The sequence below is a fragment of the Anser anser genome (assembly GCF_964211835.1).
Source record: "Anser anser genome assembly, chromosome: Z".
NCBI classification, from domain to species: domain Eukaryota; kingdom Metazoa; phylum Chordata; class Aves; order Anseriformes; family Anatidae; genus Anser; species Anser anser.
This window is the reverse complement of record NC_139723.1, coordinates 23,890,462-23,907,187: the sequence shown is the minus strand read 5'-3', so window position 1 is coordinate 23,907,187 and position 16,726 is coordinate 23,890,462. Positions and strand designations below refer to the sequence as shown.

The following is a 16,726-nucleotide window of genomic DNA, read 5'->3' as shown; positions in this document are numbered from 1 at the left end:
TGATCAACTCTGCACTAATTTTCCAGCTCAGGCAACAGACAATAGAAAGACTGGCTTTGCAGGTGTTTTTGTGGCTTTCTCCCATCACTGTCTATGACCAGAATCAGCATTTGCATGACTATATGAAAGAGGACTTTTTGGTTTTGGTCTTTGTCATTAAGAAAGAAACCAGTAACAATTTACAGTGATCATAGGGAAAGGAACTGAATGACAGATGGTTCTGATTTTTAATCAGCACAAAGTACCCCAAAACATTGGAAAGTAGAATTTACAAGAGGCCTGGCTGCTCAAACTATTGCCGAAATTGGTAAATTTCAGTCCCATAACTGAGCATTCACCTGTGATACTACGCATAGCTTTACAAGCAGCACCTGCTTCAGGTGCAGTTTCAAAGAAGCACATTTCAAAAGTTTAATATCCTTTACTCAGGATTTATTTTACACTGTTATAATTAATTGTGTGTGACCTGTACATAAGTTTAAAAGGTTCTAAGACACATTATCCACAGCTATAGCAGGCACAGAAGATTTTGAATTTTTGTACATTAGAAACTAATTTCTCCTTAAGTTTACACCTAAATTTAACAGATTTGTTTTACAGAAGCAGTTTAAGTACGTGCCTGTTTGGTGAGAAGCCTAGATCACAAATTTCTTTCTTTTCCAATCTGCTGTTGCAGAGGTGGAACTAAGCGGTTTGTTGCTTCCAACCTTACTGAACTGATTCCATCTGTTTACAAAGTAAACAGCTTGACTTTTTTTCTCCTGGATGAAAAACAAGATTTTGTTTATAACAGAATGGCATAAACCATCTGCAAGACTCCTTCAGATCAGTGGGAGTGATTTAACTTCCATTCACTATAGCTGTAGATCTTGTACAAAATTAAAGCTGCTTTCATTTATAATTCATAAAGGATTGACCGGTTTTCCAGATGGAAGTATCTGCTGAAAAAATGTGTCACAGTCTTCAAAGGCTGTGATTTTGCCATAGCACACACTTGTCCAAGTTATGGCCTATGTTATGATACTATCAGTTCAAAATAGTTTAAATAGCTTTGACTAATTTAAACAAAGCAACAATAACAAAACAACAACAAAAAAAAACACCTCTCAGATGCCATTAATATTTATGTAAGGTATCCTTCAGCCAGTGTATGTCTTCTGATAAATAGATTCTTCATTTAGTTAAAAGAAATATTAGGGTACCCCAGTAAAACAAACCAAAAGTGGAAGCATGAATTTGCAAAGTTGCTTTATAATTTGTCATTTCTGCTATTGGATTTCAAAACATATGTGGTATTTGACAACCAATCAAACAAAATTAACAGACCTTATAATATACTGGGAATTATGTACTTATGATTTTATTTATTCTAGAAAACAGCTTTATTTGTTGTTTTCATAACTACATACATTTATAAAACAACAGCAGAGAATCAGGAGGTAAGTACTGATACAAATATTTAGGTGTATCTCTTTAAATGAAAGCAATTAGCCTTGATAATAATTTTGTTCTTCTGTTATATGTGAAATGTTGACTAGGATAATGGATGTCATTCCCATATGAATCATTATACTTACATACATACAGAGGAGAAATTTGCTTTATTTTAGAGATTAACAACACTAAATGGTGATCCTACTTGCTTAGAGTCTTTGCAGACCATTGAGATTAATCAGAAAATTTTGTCTGACAATTCCAGATATTTAATACACACACAGCTGAGGGGCAAACAAACAAATAAATAAACAAACAAAAATCTGTAAGATCACTAGGACTACTAGTATAATATACAAAACAAAAGGCATAAATATAGTTTTAGGACCAACAAGTAGATGTGTCAAATGAGTAAATTTGGATGTCAGCATTCACACTGATCAGTTTAAACTGCCTTCTGTCAGAGAGGTAGAGAAAAATGAGCTTTCTTTAGTTGGCAATCTTGAGTCTGAGTACTAGTCACTTTTTCATTTCCAAGGTCATTCTTAGGGAGAAAAAAAATATTTTGTTTATTAATATATTCAGCTGTTTGAGACATTTATGCATTAATATAGAAATTTATGCATTAGTATGGAAAAAGCATTATATTTCAAACTGAATATGTGTATGGAGGAAAAGCAATAAGTAGCTTTTATTATTAGATTAATTAGCTAAACTGAAAATAAAATCTGTAACTAAAAGAAACCAGCAGAAATCTTTGAAAATTGCTACATAAAAACTGCTCTGGATGGTTAAGTCTGTACGCACAATTAGCAAGAGGGCAAAGTTCTGATACGGACAGTTACTGACTTGCTTCATGGAAATGCTTCCTTTTCAGCTAGTATACTCTCTTGTGTTAATAAGGGCCAACTGCAGTATGCCGTTTGACACCTATAGCAGTAACACTTTGGTATAAATATAAGACATCATGCCAACAGCAACAAAAAAAATTAAATAAAAATTCACAGAAGATAGTACATGCAACCAGTACTTTGATGTGAACTTTTAGTTTTAAGGCCACAGTAGCTGATAAAGTGTTAACGACAGAGCTATGTGATACAGCTTGTAGAGTGACACGGATAAGAAAAATCATATTTTATGACACCTCTCCATCCCCACCACCTCTGGAATATAGAGCTATCCAGAAAGTATTAAGAGACCATTTGAATTTCCTCTGTGTCATGGTGAAAATCACAACGTAGTAATAAATATTATATCACAGCCACCCACCGTAAGAGTTATTACAACCCAAGGCACTGTATGTCCTTCTCTACTAACACCATAAATAACTGATTATGACACTCTAGGGAAGGTGGGTGGTTGTTTTCGGTTATAAGCAGGATCCATGTTCAAAGAACAGATTACAGACAATTATGTGTGCATTTATCTCTATTAATTATTCATTAATAATTATTCATTTTTATGTCTCTTGTCAGCTCAGCCAGCAAATCAGTTTTGAAGACAGTCTCATCACAAGATAGCTGGAAGCAAAATGAAGGCTTACACTCCATCTTTTAACAGACACTATGCATTTTGTAGAACCTAAATATCTCCTAAATCAAAGTGTGTTCTACCTTACTAAACTTTCACCTTAACCTTATAAAATGCAAAAAGCTGAAACGGGAATATGACTAAAAACTTACATGCTTTCCTGAGACTTAATAAAATAAAACATCAACATACATGCATATGCAAAATAATAACTACCAAACAAACTAACAAAAAAAACACTTATGAGGATTTGAAAGGGTCAAGCCAAAGAATCACTAGAACTTGACAAGACAGTAACAGTCCACAGTCACTTTACTGCAGAGAACTGAATTTCTTTTTAGATATCACTGAAAAGGAATGAAAAGGAATGAAAGGTACATCTGTCTTTTTTCCTCTTGGAAAGAACAGAATTTTTTGGAGCCATAATTACTAGAAATGAGCACCAAAAAGGGAAAAGTTCCTTCATATCAATCCCACAGTCATCTATGCCACAGAACCACCACAAGTTCCAAGTCTGCCCTTGCCAGCAGTAGCTGTAACAATAATCAGCCTCAGAATATTGCTGTGTCAGGACAGAATTGAAAAATGTGATGTGATTTAGCAAATCATGAAAAAGTTCACTGCTCTGCCATTGGTTGTTAAGAGAATGTGACAAGATTTCACTGTTAAATACTTCCCCATCTACTTCAATGATAATGTACATTTTGAAAATAATCTAGTTTGTATTAATTAATACCAATTTAAAATACACACTTTACCTTTATCAAATCAGAGCTATTGATAAATAAGTTAATGAGATAAAATAAAGTGTAGGCACTGACATTTATATTTAGGCACAACAAAGAAGGAGGTGTACATAGCTGTAAATAAGAGCAGATAAAAAGAAGGCATAGAGTAGCAAAGCAGTGATAGGAATTTATTAGATTGCCTTAACTGCTTATGGAAACAGCCTAACGTGGGCAACCTAGGATAAAACTCCCATGAAAATTCTGCAGTACAGTCTAAACAGCTATCAAACTAGGTGCAGATGTCATTTGACAGTACCATAGCACCCAGCTCTTTATATATCCTACTGAAAGCTCTAAATCTTGTTAACAATATGCACTAAGCATGTATGGTGAATGTGTAACAGGAAACTGCACCACAGCATGCCAGAAGATGAAGCATCTTATCTGCAAAGTCCCTTCACAGGACACTTCCCCAACTGGTTCCAAAGGCAGAGTTGCTCATGGAACTGCCACCTAGGCTGGCCATGACAAGGTGCATATGGAAAGATAATTGGAAAGTCCCAATATGCTAGTCTTGTGATTTCACTAGTGAATTAAGCAGTGAGAATCTACTGTACAATTGCGCGCTTCAAGCTTTATCTTTTAAAACTAATCTGAATGAGGTAGGCTTTTGTTTTTAGACTACCCCATCAACTGAAAAGAGTTAGATCAATCATTCTATCAAACTGTCCTAACATGGAAGACCTTACCTCTGCAGTCATTTACACAGAATAAGCAGATTCGCTTTGCATAGACATCAATTGACATGATAGTTCAATCTCATTTCTCAACTTTTTTTGCTGGAACCAAAGTCTCTTTGTACTGTTGAAGAAAATTCCCCTAGAATGTACTACTCAATTTTATTCAAACATACTTTTCTAGATAAAGTTTCTAGATAAACTTACCTTCATTTTAAAAACAGCAACATAGTAACACAGAAAACACAAAAGAGAAAGTTGGTGCATAAAGGATAAATGCCTTCAGTTATAAACCAAAATGATAAAGTTTTGGGAAAAAAAAATAATCTAACTTGCAATGCTCTCTTCTTTACTCCACACTAATATAACTGATTAAAAGGGAAATTTATTATGTCTGTAGTTTCATTTCTTCTACAGTATTAGCACAGAATTTTGTTTTACTTCTGTTATTAACAAAAATGCTTAAGAATAGCAGTATTTATTATGCAAATACTGTTGCTTGGTGCATTTTCTAATACACTTACATTAATGAGAAGGAATTTCTGCTTGCACAGAAAATTCAATGTATCTTTCCCTGTTGCATTTTGAGTCTCTTAACATCTCTTAGTTTTCCTCCACCTTTTTCTTCATTTCCAGGAAGTTTCTTGATCTTTCATTTAAAGTCAAAATCTTAAAAGTTTTGGCTCTCCTCATCAAATCATCATCATCATCATCCAGAAGGAACTGAGAAGCATAACTTGCTTTAGTTTTTTGAAAACATTTTGGGGAAGGAATGGAATAACAATCATTAAATATTTGTAGCCATCAATATAAAAATAAGCTTTGTTTCTACTTCATTTCTCTCATTCATTCTTCACAAATCTTCACCCATCACCACTACAACTAATACTTCATACTTGTCTCCCTAACACCATCTGCTTAGCATATTCTTTTCTATAAACTTCTTGTGAAAAGCTTTACCTGTACCTTGTTATGTAACTGACCATCAACTTTTCCTCACAAGTTCATTTAATGACATTATTACTTTTCTAAATGCAGTCTTGGAAGCAGAAGGTAATCTAATCCTTGTATTTCGGTTCTACCCAGTATTTTCCCCAGTGACCAGCTAGTCTGAGTACAATGATTTACAAATACTGAGCTAGTGCCTTCCTACACCTCTCACTTTGTCTCAGAAACCATCCTTTCTGAAGGTCATATTGAACTTCTGCCTGGCATGGGACCCTGGTGCAATGGCCAGGCTGTCCCTTGTGAGAGCAGTAACTAATGCTCTTTTAAGAAACACAGCATTCCTCTGAGCTAATAAATACAACTCACCTTGCCTGAAATTCTCTCCTTTTAACTATTCTTGCCATTTTCTCCCAGGTCTGTAAAGCAACAGAAGCCATAAGTGAAGGAAGAAGAGGATAAAACATGGATGGAAACACAAATGGCAGTCACACACTGTGCAAGCAGAGATGTACTTCTCACACTATGGGAGGCCTCAGTAGTTGTTCAAACAGCAGTGCCTGAGTAAATCTCAGCTAGTCTGCCATGAAGAGAGTTATTACTAGCATTTCCAGGGAATTATAGGCTACCTGGTATAAGAGACTAAGAAGCAAAAGAGGATGATATCTCGAACTCTCAGCAGAAAAGCCTGTAGCCGCATTTTAAATTGGCTTAGAAAAGAGGATCTTGCAAAAGCGGGACAGCACTGTTCTGGGGCCAGCCTCCTAGAAACCATCTGAGACATGTCTGCAGCTGTGGTTCTGGCAGTGGGCAGAAGGGAAGGCCTTAGCAGCACCCCTCTCCAAACACGTTTCTAGAAGGTTCTGCACATGCAAAGTAATGGGTACTGGCTTATAAATGTCACAGCTCAGAGGGGCTGTGTGTGTACCCACCACCATCACAGACAAACCAGAGACATCGCTGGAACCCAGGGCAGTGATCCAGACCTTTCCCTCTCAGTCTATCACCCTCTCTTACACTCTCTCCCCCTCATATGTTGTGGGCCATTAAGCCCTTTGAAAAATAACAAGGTGTAAATAGCTCCTGTTATAAACAACAAGGTTCAATCAGGTTCAGCCAGAATAGCTTCTGCTGTCAATAAAACTTTTCAATCAAACATTTGGTGTAACATCACCTTACTTTAGCGCAAGGGTACTTTGAACATCAGCACTCTCCGAGAGGATCATCCAGGACATCCCCTCTGGGCTTCCACACCTGGGCTGCACCTGTCAGACGAGAGCTGAAACCCAAAGGGAAAAACATCAAGAAGGCCAACTTGCAGCCCAGTCATGCTGAGGTGGATATTAAAGTTGTGTTCTGTGTCTGACAAGACCAAAAGTTTCTTAAAAAACAACACACCTGCAGGAAGATTCCCCGATGAAGAGTCTTGCTGCACAATGTCAATTCTTTACCAAATATAATGAGAAAAACAGTGTAACTGAAGCAGTGTGTCATTAAATAACCTAATTCAGAAATGGAAAACCAATTTTAAAGTAGTAAGTAAGTCTAAAGAAATTTCTGTTTTTTGAAACAAGACCTACAAGAAGGGTTTCCACTCAAAATAGCAAAGCAAACTAAAACCTTAATTCAACAGCAGACCTAAGAGAAGGAAATAAAAACCAGTCCAAAGACAGGAAACTTGTGTAGGTTAGGATCTTACCTGAAAGGTTAGAGGAAAGGAGGTAAGGAATCACATGGACTCACTGGAGATGTTAAAAATATATGGATCCAGCACATTTTGCCAACTTAGCCTGTTTTGTAATGGGGTTATAGCTTGTTTTGTGATTACCTGAAATACATGAATAGGGGTGTCCATGAGATTTTACGCCAGACCTCCATAAATCCACAGGGCAGTTCACTGTGAACTTCTACAGAATAATTTTATTTTTTTCTTCTAAAAGAGAAAATAGTTTACTAAAATTAAATTTAACTGGAAAATACATTACACTTCTGAAGATCTAGCATGTTGGAACTTTGAATTTCCTGTTTAATTGAAAATATTGCTACAGTTTCGACCAGGAAGCTGCTAACAAAGCTTTCATAATAAAGATTTTAAAACAAAATTGTTTGTTTCTAAATTCTACACATGCACTCAGTTTTATTTTGACTGAAAATGTAATTACATTCTTAAAGTCAAGAATTCTATTCTCTTAAAACTGAGACTACTGCTGAATTATGCCATGTTATACATCCATTTCAAATTCATAAAGAGCTTTTTTTAAAGAGAAAATAAATACTTCCAAACAATCCTTTGCTTCTGAAAATATAAGTACTCTTTCATGATAAACTTATATATGTGTGCATGTGTGTACATGTACAAACACGTATATACATGAAAAAATAATTCTTCCCACAGTACTTATCTTCAAGAATCTCACTCATCAATCCCTTATTCTGTCATGAAAGCAAGTAGGAATTAGAGTTTTATGCCTTGCAGTAGATAACACCTTCTGTGTTAATCATGCTACAAAGCTTAAATTTCATAGCTAAGAACTAAAATTCAACAATGTGATGGATATGCTAAAGGCCGCTTCAGACTTCAGAACAGCAAATCTATTTTCTGCTCATGGTTAAGTATATTTACATTTCTGGAGGCCTGAATAGAGCCTATTTACACAAAGGGTCAGCCATGCTTGAACTCTGCACATTGAATGGCATCTTTTCTTCAGTCATTCATGGTATGGGTACAGGACAAACAACTCAAGTTCAAGATTTCTCCAGATATTCTTTACTTTTTGCAATGTAGAGGTGTGTCACTTCTCTGTTGTTAATGTTTTTAATTCAACAACCTTCTAAGCAGAGAGGGAGTTGTTACATAAAATACAAGTACAGCAGTAACATGAAAATACTTAAACTTACAACTGAATTATGTTGTGATATTATTGCACACACACATGAATTCAAGCAAGAAAATGATACATCTAATAAAGCAGAAATGAAAAAAAAAAGCCAGAATAAAAATTTGCAACTTGTCATGACCACACTTGCACTTCCTCTCAAATCACTTTTGAAAACTGTTTTCTAAACTTAACCAAAACTCTAATCTACTTCCAAAGCTTGAAGTCATTTTTAAAAAACAACCAACTAATCAAACAATGAACAGACAATTCACAAGAATCAATTCACTTAGTTTGCTACACTGTCCTGTGTTCAAATGATATGACTGAGGTTGGGGAATTACACATCCAATATTGGTATACTACAATTTGAACTCTGTTTATTATTATTATTATTATTATTATTATTATTATTATTATTATTATTATTATTATTCCTATGGCTTCACAAAGATGGAAACCATTTTGTTTCAAGGGAAAAAAAGAAAAAAGTGCTGTTTTTCTAATTAGAAAACATTTTGGTTTAGGCCACTTACTTATTCACATCACACTCACCTCAGCATTTCACACACTCCATCTCTCAGCACTATGACAGGAAAAGCTACACCTCTAGATAGTCCTGACAATGATATTTCTAGACTTCTAATAGGAAAAACTCTAAAACCCCATGGAGACATGTAGCCCATTCCTTTATGATTCCATTATTTCCCCCGCCCCCCCAAAGTGTTGTCTGAAGTTCCTTCTTTCACTTTGTGTCTGTTACATATCTTAAAATATATTGCCCAAATCTGAAATGGATACCTTTCTCTGTGTAGCAGACTTTTTTTATGGTCAAATATCTGTGTTTCTAAATACTCAGAGCTTTTCTAAACTTCTTAGACTAAGCAGCTGCAATTCATTCACTTGCACCTAGCAGATCAAGATTTCTAGATCTCTGATCGTGTTGATTTGCAGCTGTTGAGAGGCTGGGGATCAACTATCTGGTAGCTTGGTCAGAGTAATTCAGTTAAAATTCAAAGCTGAACAGTTAAAAAGCAATGCTGAGCACTTCCATTAGCAGGGCTATAGCCCTGTTCATTCATCAGAGAAACAAATTTGTTAAACATTCCTTCTCTCAGTTAGTTTTTTTCCCTAGTTAGTTTGTTATTAAGCAGATAAATAAGCAAATCTAATTCTTGTATATTATTCAAGTCTCTAGCACTGGCAATTAAATAATTTCTTTCACATTTTTGTGTTTTTATTGCTGCTGTTCTCAAAATCATGTTATTTCAAGTACATTCCATTTGTTCTATTTTTTCCTATTTTTGTTACTTTGTTGACTTCTTGATTGGACTAGTCTGTGTCTAAAAATGAAGTTTCCAAGCCATACACCTTTCTTGTTCTTGCTGTATAAAAGTTGACCTACAGTCTGCAGTATCCAAAATCTTTTATTTTCCACTTACTAGTTAGGGATTAAATTCTAGACCTCCTGCCCTCAAATTTTCACTGAACAGAATGATCTCTCTGGCATTATTCTCATACAGCACATTTCTGAGTTTCTTGAAATCACCTGTAACCCCTGATGACTCTCATGGAAAAGCATGTTTATGTGTTAAAACATGTATGCTCACAGCTAGATGAAGAAGTCCACTTTACCATGCAGCCTTAAATCTGTGTGTGCAACAGTGTAATCCACCTTTTCTAGGATGCATAACTTACAAGCATCACCTGCTATTAACATTTAAGCAAACATTTTCAAGCTTGACATTTCTTACAAATTGCTCTAATTGCTTCATACACAGGAACAGAGAGACCAACTGTCCTGGTTCCAGTTAGGACAGAGTTAATTTTTCCTCCTAGTAGCTGGTAGGGTGCTATGTTTTGGATTAGGATGAGAAGAGCGCTGATAACATGCTGATGTTTTAATTGTTGCAGAGCAGTGTTTACACCAGGCCAAGGACTTTTCGGCTTCTCGCTCTGTCCTGCCAGCGAGCAGGCTGGGGGTGCAGCAGGAGCTGGGAGGGGACAGACCCAGGACAGCTGACCCAAACTGGCCAAAGGGGTATTCCATACCATCTGACGTCATGCTAAACAATATATAGGGGTGGCTGGCGGGGCGGGGGGGCCGGCTGCTCGGGGATAGGCTGGGCATCGGTCAGCGGGTGGTGAGCAATTGCATTGTGCATCACTTGTTTCTTACACATTATTATTATTAATACTATTATCATTATCACTATTATTATTATTATTGTTATTATTATATTCCTGTCTTAATAAACTGTCTTTATCTCAACTCACCGGCTTCACTTTCCCGTTTCTCTCCCCCATCCCAGAGAGGGAGGGGGGAGGGTGAGCGAACAGCTGTGTGGTGTTTAGCTGCCAGCCGGGTTAAACCACAACACCAACCTGCCTCAGTTGTTCTGTTCATGCTCTCTAATACAACAAAACAAAACTAACCAAGCATTTAATTTTACCATTTAACAACTACACTACTTACAAACACAGAGACCACAATACTGGTTTGTGAAATCATACCCGATCTCCTGTTTGATTATTTCTATTTCAAATTCTGTCTTCCCTACTGAGACTCTACAGAGAGGTTCAAGTCATTGCAAGTTCTAGTGGAGACAATTGCCTATTCATTTGAAACCACATGAGCATATTTGATCTATACAGCTAAGAAAAACACCCATGAGATGGTAGGATCTTGCTGTTTTATTACAGGGCTGCCTTTGAATCAGTCACTATACAGACAAAAAGTTTCAGAAGTCCTTTATTAGCTCTGAATCAGAAGTGATCCAAGAATCAGCATTTTCTCATTTATCTTCCTTCACTGAACATATTCAGGAATCCTCACTGATCAACAGAATTATTTTGTGTAGGTTGGCACATCTGGAAAAAATGGATTGCATCATTCTTCATGCTGATAAATATTTTAAATTATTAACAAACTTTGGTTAACATACTTATCCAAAGCATAGAGAAACATAACTAGAAACATGGGAAATAGATATGCATGAAAGCAACAGACAAATGCAGCAAGCATAATTTACGTGATTTAAAACGTAAGGATTTGGACTTAAGAAATGTTCTGCCAAAAGTCTGTAAAATTCGATTTTATGAACTATAAAATACACTGAACTATAAAATACAAAGTTTAGAAATGTAAATTGTGCACAGTGCAGATGGCACACGACATGAAAGTAAGCAAGTTACTATCACATTCCTCCAGAGACTGATGACATCTAGTTGCATGATGAATGTGCCTTTGGGAGGCTTTGGTAAGCTCTCATAGGACTAACATGATAATCAGTGTTTGCCTTGTGGCAAGCAGGTGTTTGAATAATTTGTTAAGTTTTCCTTTAAGGGCACTCTGTAAAAACAATAAGGCTAGGCAAAGGAATAGTAAACATTGCGAAATAAAAGGAAGCTGATTATGCTAGGTGAAAGGCCACAAGTCTCGTTTAAGCACCTGCAAGAACAACTGCAAAAATGCTGATGTTTATAAAGTAGCCTCCTGGGACTATAACGAAGATGTCAAAACTTCAGGCAGGCAGCCTTTCTTTAGTCCCCTTAAACCATCTGTGGATAATGTGTGGAGGGGGGATGGTCTCAAAAACCAGGTAATCACAAATTTTGTGTCTTTTAGTCCCTTAAAACAAATATGAGAACAAAGATCAAAGCCACCATCTAGACTGTGCTGATTGTTTGACTTTCTGAAGAACAGCCCAAAGCTAGCATAAGCAAGTATTCAGAGTTCTAAACAATCAGTATCAAAAAAGACTAAATAAGAACATGTTTATCTTATACCTACAAAATATCTTCTTGTATCTTTTTTCTGTTTAAATCTTCAGCCAGCTGGACATTCAATTTATTGAAAGCATGTCTTCATTTACTAAGAACATGAGTATATTCTTATGGATATGGAAATATATATTTATGAGCAAAGTAGAGAGAGAAAATACGTATTAAGCTGTACATAAAATGAGACAAATGGCTGAGAAAATACGTATTCAGGCAGCACATCAGCTGGTTATCTTTCTTTTTTTCTTTTTTTTTTCTTTTTTTTTCCTTTTTTTTTTTTAAACCAGAAACTTTTTATTACAACTTATTATATAGCTTGTAAAGTAATCTAAAATCTCTGATGTAAAGTCTTATATTTCATATTGAAATGCAAAGAACCTGGATTTAAAACTGCCACTTAAAGATGTTTTTATGGAAACTTGAATCCTATCACTGTTTTTGATTCAAAGAGTTCAGAATCATTATTTGTCGTAATTACGTGCAAATTAACATCTCATATGAACACATGGATTTCTATTTTATTTCATTAAGAGACAGAAAACAGCAATCACAAACAAAAAGTAACTGAACTCTTTCCAAAGTCTGAAAGTCTACAGACGAAATTTGCTTCGGTCTTTCAATAATCCAAGCACTTGCCCAAATTTTTAATCTTTCTGGATCCTGCTTCTGTGCAAGTCTTCCAATGTTTTTGCTAGACACATCCTGATTTCATATGGCAATAAATATTTAAAACAAGAACAGACCCCATAGCACAGATTTCCTGCAACAGACACCGAGATTTAACTCTTAGTCTTTCACTAATCCAGGAGCTCCAAACCTCAAAAATAATTTACAGCCTTTTTTGTCTTGGTACCTCATTAGCTGTGCTAAATGTCCTTGGCATCAAGAAATGAAGTAGCCATTCACACACTGTAGTATCCTTTGAATGGCTGTAAACCAACAACACATCAGGAAAGCTACTGTTTTGCATTATTAAATTTACTGAACTAGCAGGGAGCCATTCTGTTGCCTGACTGGAGTCACTGTTTGGCTAAATAAATATTTAATGTATTTTAACTGATGTTTCGTGCCTAATTATGGCTACATCACGGTTTACAAATATTGCAACTATACATTTCAGCCATTTTCCATTTTTTTCCATAACTGCCTCTGATTTTCTTCAGTCTAAACAAGACAAACTATAAAAAGGTCTTGCTCTGCCAAACTGCCAACCTGCATTGGTAATGTACATATTAATAATTACATACTTAAAATAGTAAAGCATTACTTAGCACAATTCATTAACAAAAGGCAGTTTGCATGTTGCCAGAGTTGAATGTTACACGAGATATGAAGATCCCTGCTCCATAACACTGTACAAGGGCTGAATGTGAATGGTGGTTCACTGCACATTTTCTTCAACGGTGAGGCAGACTTCAGATGCTCTCTCAGGTCATTTTCAGTACAACACAACTCCCCATCATGGAAATGATCAAGAGCACAAAAATAAAGGTGTACCTTTGTAGGATGATGGACTTTTCAAGTTTTAAATTGTTTTAATCGGTGATTCTATGGGACTATGTTACTGCAGAGCCTCACAAATACTGATCATGTACATCCCACAGGACACCAAACTGTATGACAGAACCCAGATGCAGCAGCCAAGTAGGGCACCTTCTTCTCAGGGACTGGCAACCAAAGAAAAGCCTGTGTAACAAGAAACTTCAAGAACAATGAGTTTTTCCAAACTTATTTTAAGACTAGAAATAATAATAATAATAAAAATCTATTAATAGTAGAGTAGAAATTATACTAATGCCATAATTAGTTATTATATTCTATGTCTATAAAATAGCCATATTCTATATTCTATAAGCTTCTATGATTTCTTGTTATTAAAAACCTTTCAGAAAGTGAGTGAGGAAGAGTATGTTGCAAGAGAACAGAACTGAGTGTCTTACTACTTTTTCTGTGCTTTACTGAAATACAAATATTCTACAAAGACAGCTCAGCCTCCAGACACAAGTATAACACAAAGAATGAATAACAAAAGCAGAAGAACAAGGATAGGATTTTTCCAAATAATAATTTGTCTTTTTTGTTTGTTTGTTTGTTGCTTGGGTTTTATTTGTTTTTAATTAAAATTACTTACTTATTAATTATAAAAAGGATGAGCATACAACTTCTAGATTAAAGACATTTGAAATCGACTATAGCTGTGAGTAATAAGACAATAAGGTCTTGAGAAAAAGCATTTGTTCATATAAAGCCTTTGTATTTGCTTTCATAGTATTGGAATATTTTACATGCATTTATTTGAATGAAAGAACCAAGAGGACCAACATGATACGTCAGATCAAAAGTATTAATCAGCCTCAACATCAGGCAAAATATTATTTGGCAGCTATATTCACTCTTTTTTTTTTTAAAACTTCTAAGGTAGCTTTATGAGGAGAATCATACTAAATTTATACAGTAATTAGATTCATATTAAAGCCCTAGATGTACTGATCAAGATAAAGGGGGAATTCATGCAAGACTTCAGCAGGTGCTCTATCTCATGAAATCATTTTCATGAAAATTTGTCATGAAAAGTACTCTGACTGAAATACAATTTGCAATAGAAACCAGTGAAAAAATCAGATGTTGTCTCTGGCAACTGTACCAAAAGTACCCACTCCAGTCACATATATGGGGCCAAAAAAAATATCAAATCCAGTTCCATACCCTCACATCATATAAACAGATAAACTTATTAAGTACTGTCCATAAGGCTATGAGTGTTTTTATCTGCTTCTCATGAAAAACAAACAAACAAAGAAAAACACACACACCCTATCCCAAAGTCTCACCTCTCCTAAGGCTTGAAATTTTCTTTTAATTGAAGCTTTAACACATCTGTGCTCCATTCATACCTCATCTCTGTGTGCCAATGGTGTCCATACAGAAATACATATTTTATAAGAGAAAAAGAAAGATGATGACAGTTCCCTTGATCAATTTTTAGCAGGCTCCTCTAGGCAGCTGTAGCTTTAATCCCGTCTTGAAAATGAATTGACTACTTGCTAAGTAACAAATTAAATGATCTGAGCACTGGGGTGTTGTTTTGCCTTTTGTTCCTAATATGCTGGCAGAGTCGAGCTACTCTGAGAATAGGGGACTTTTTTGAAAGAAGAGTTTTCCAGGCCTGTGGAGGGGCAGAGTCAGAAACTAAGCCTAATATGTGAAGAAGTGCATTAAATAAATTTCTGTACTATGAGGGCGGTGAGGCACTGGCACAGGTTGAGCAGAGAAGCTGTGGATGCCCTAACCCTGGAAGTGTTCAAGGCCAGGCTGGATGGGGCTTTGGGCAACCTGGTCTGGTGGGAGGTGTCCCAGCCTGTGGTAGGGGGGTGGAACTCAATGGTCTTTAAGGCCCCTTCCAATCCAAACCACTCTGTGATTCTATGAATTGTTGGAACTGTACTGTAGCATTCCAGCCAAGCTTTGTGTATTGAGTATACATGGTAAGGGTTTGGCTGCAGGGCCCAGCAGCTGCCCCATGTCAGACCAGAGCTAACTCCAGCCAGCTCCAAAAGGTTCCGGCTGCTGGCCAGAGCCGAACCAAAGAGTGACGCATCACAAATTTAAACTTTCTACTTTACCACAGCAAACTTCTATGCATGTCACCTGTTGGTTGGTTAAATTTCTTCCTGATGCACAGTAGCACAAGACTCCCTTTTAAGAAGTCCCTTATTAGGAAACCAGGGTGAATGTGACAAGGAGGGAATACTTTATCACTTTATTCTTTCTCTAACTATCTCCCATTCTTCACTTCTAGGGCAGGAGGCTCAATTCACTAAACAACATATTTTCAGAACTAGAAGGGAGTAGCTCACACTATAAGCAGTAAAAAAAATGGCAACAGGCTGTAGCCACCAGGAAAAAAAAAAAAAAAAAAAAAACAGCTATGATAGAAAGCCTTCAAGGTAAATCATTAGCTTCTAGACCTTTTTAAGTCCAGTCAACTGATCTCATCATAAAATGAGGATGAAAGACATGGTCAATACAAATTCAGAAAATGGTGGAACAGTCTGTTTCTTCAGACACAGAAAGTCTGCATCCAGCTACAGTTTGCAAGTAATCCGATTTGCACAGGAGGGTCAGGTGGAGCAGTCAGTTTACTGCAATACTACTTTTCTCAACTTAAAACTTTGTAAGTGCCTTATTTTCTCTCTGCTTGTCTAGCCTTTTGTACCAGATGTGTCTTTGTACCGTGCCTTCCGCCTATTCAGGAGAAAGCGGAATGATAAGGACAGTATGCTTGCTTGTTCTGAATGCATGCTAGACAAATCATGGAAACGTTAAACCTGGAAGTTAAAATTGTCATGAATGTCTTAAAAACAATAGTAGGAAACTTTTTTAATAGTTGCTATGATCAATCTAAGCACAACTTTTCATTTCCAGCCCACTTGTTTTCAATTTTTCATTTCTAGACTATGTCTTTCTAACTGTGGGATGGGAAATGGACAATAAAATTAAAAAAAAATCATGGGTGGATTGAAGATAAATTAACACTGATAAAGATATATTTGTATTAACAGGCTGTGAGCTCTGTCTATTTTCAGCTTAAAGTTTGCTATAAAAAAGCAAAGCCAGCATAAGTTTAAAGCCTTAAAATATATTTTAGGTATTTGGATAATTACACTTGAAAATTAAAATTCCACTATTAAAT

General features: G+C 36.0%; 1 long non-coding RNA gene across 5 annotated transcripts in view; it reads right to left on the bottom strand.

The window, feature by feature from the left end:
- Positions 1–1,181: 1,181 nt before the first annotated feature.
- LOC310890143 overlaps positions 1,182–16,726 on the bottom strand; it is a 37,629-nt gene continuing 22,084 nt past the window's right edge. The window contains exons 2-6 of one of the 5 annotated variants that reach the window (XR_014577058.1): positions 7,074–7,202; positions 6,554–6,653; positions 5,744–5,793; positions 4,954–5,169; positions 1,182–1,978 (exon numbers count right to left, since the gene is read on the bottom strand). This is a non-coding gene — a long non-coding RNA (uncharacterized lncRNA). Of the gene's footprint in view, positions 1,979–4,486; positions 5,170–5,743; positions 5,794–6,548; positions 6,654–7,073; positions 7,203–8,805; positions 8,955–9,051; positions 9,199–16,726 lie in introns of those variants that run through there. The other 4 variants (XR_014577061.1, XR_014577062.1, XR_014577059.1 and 1 more) reach the window with 4 other exon arrangements.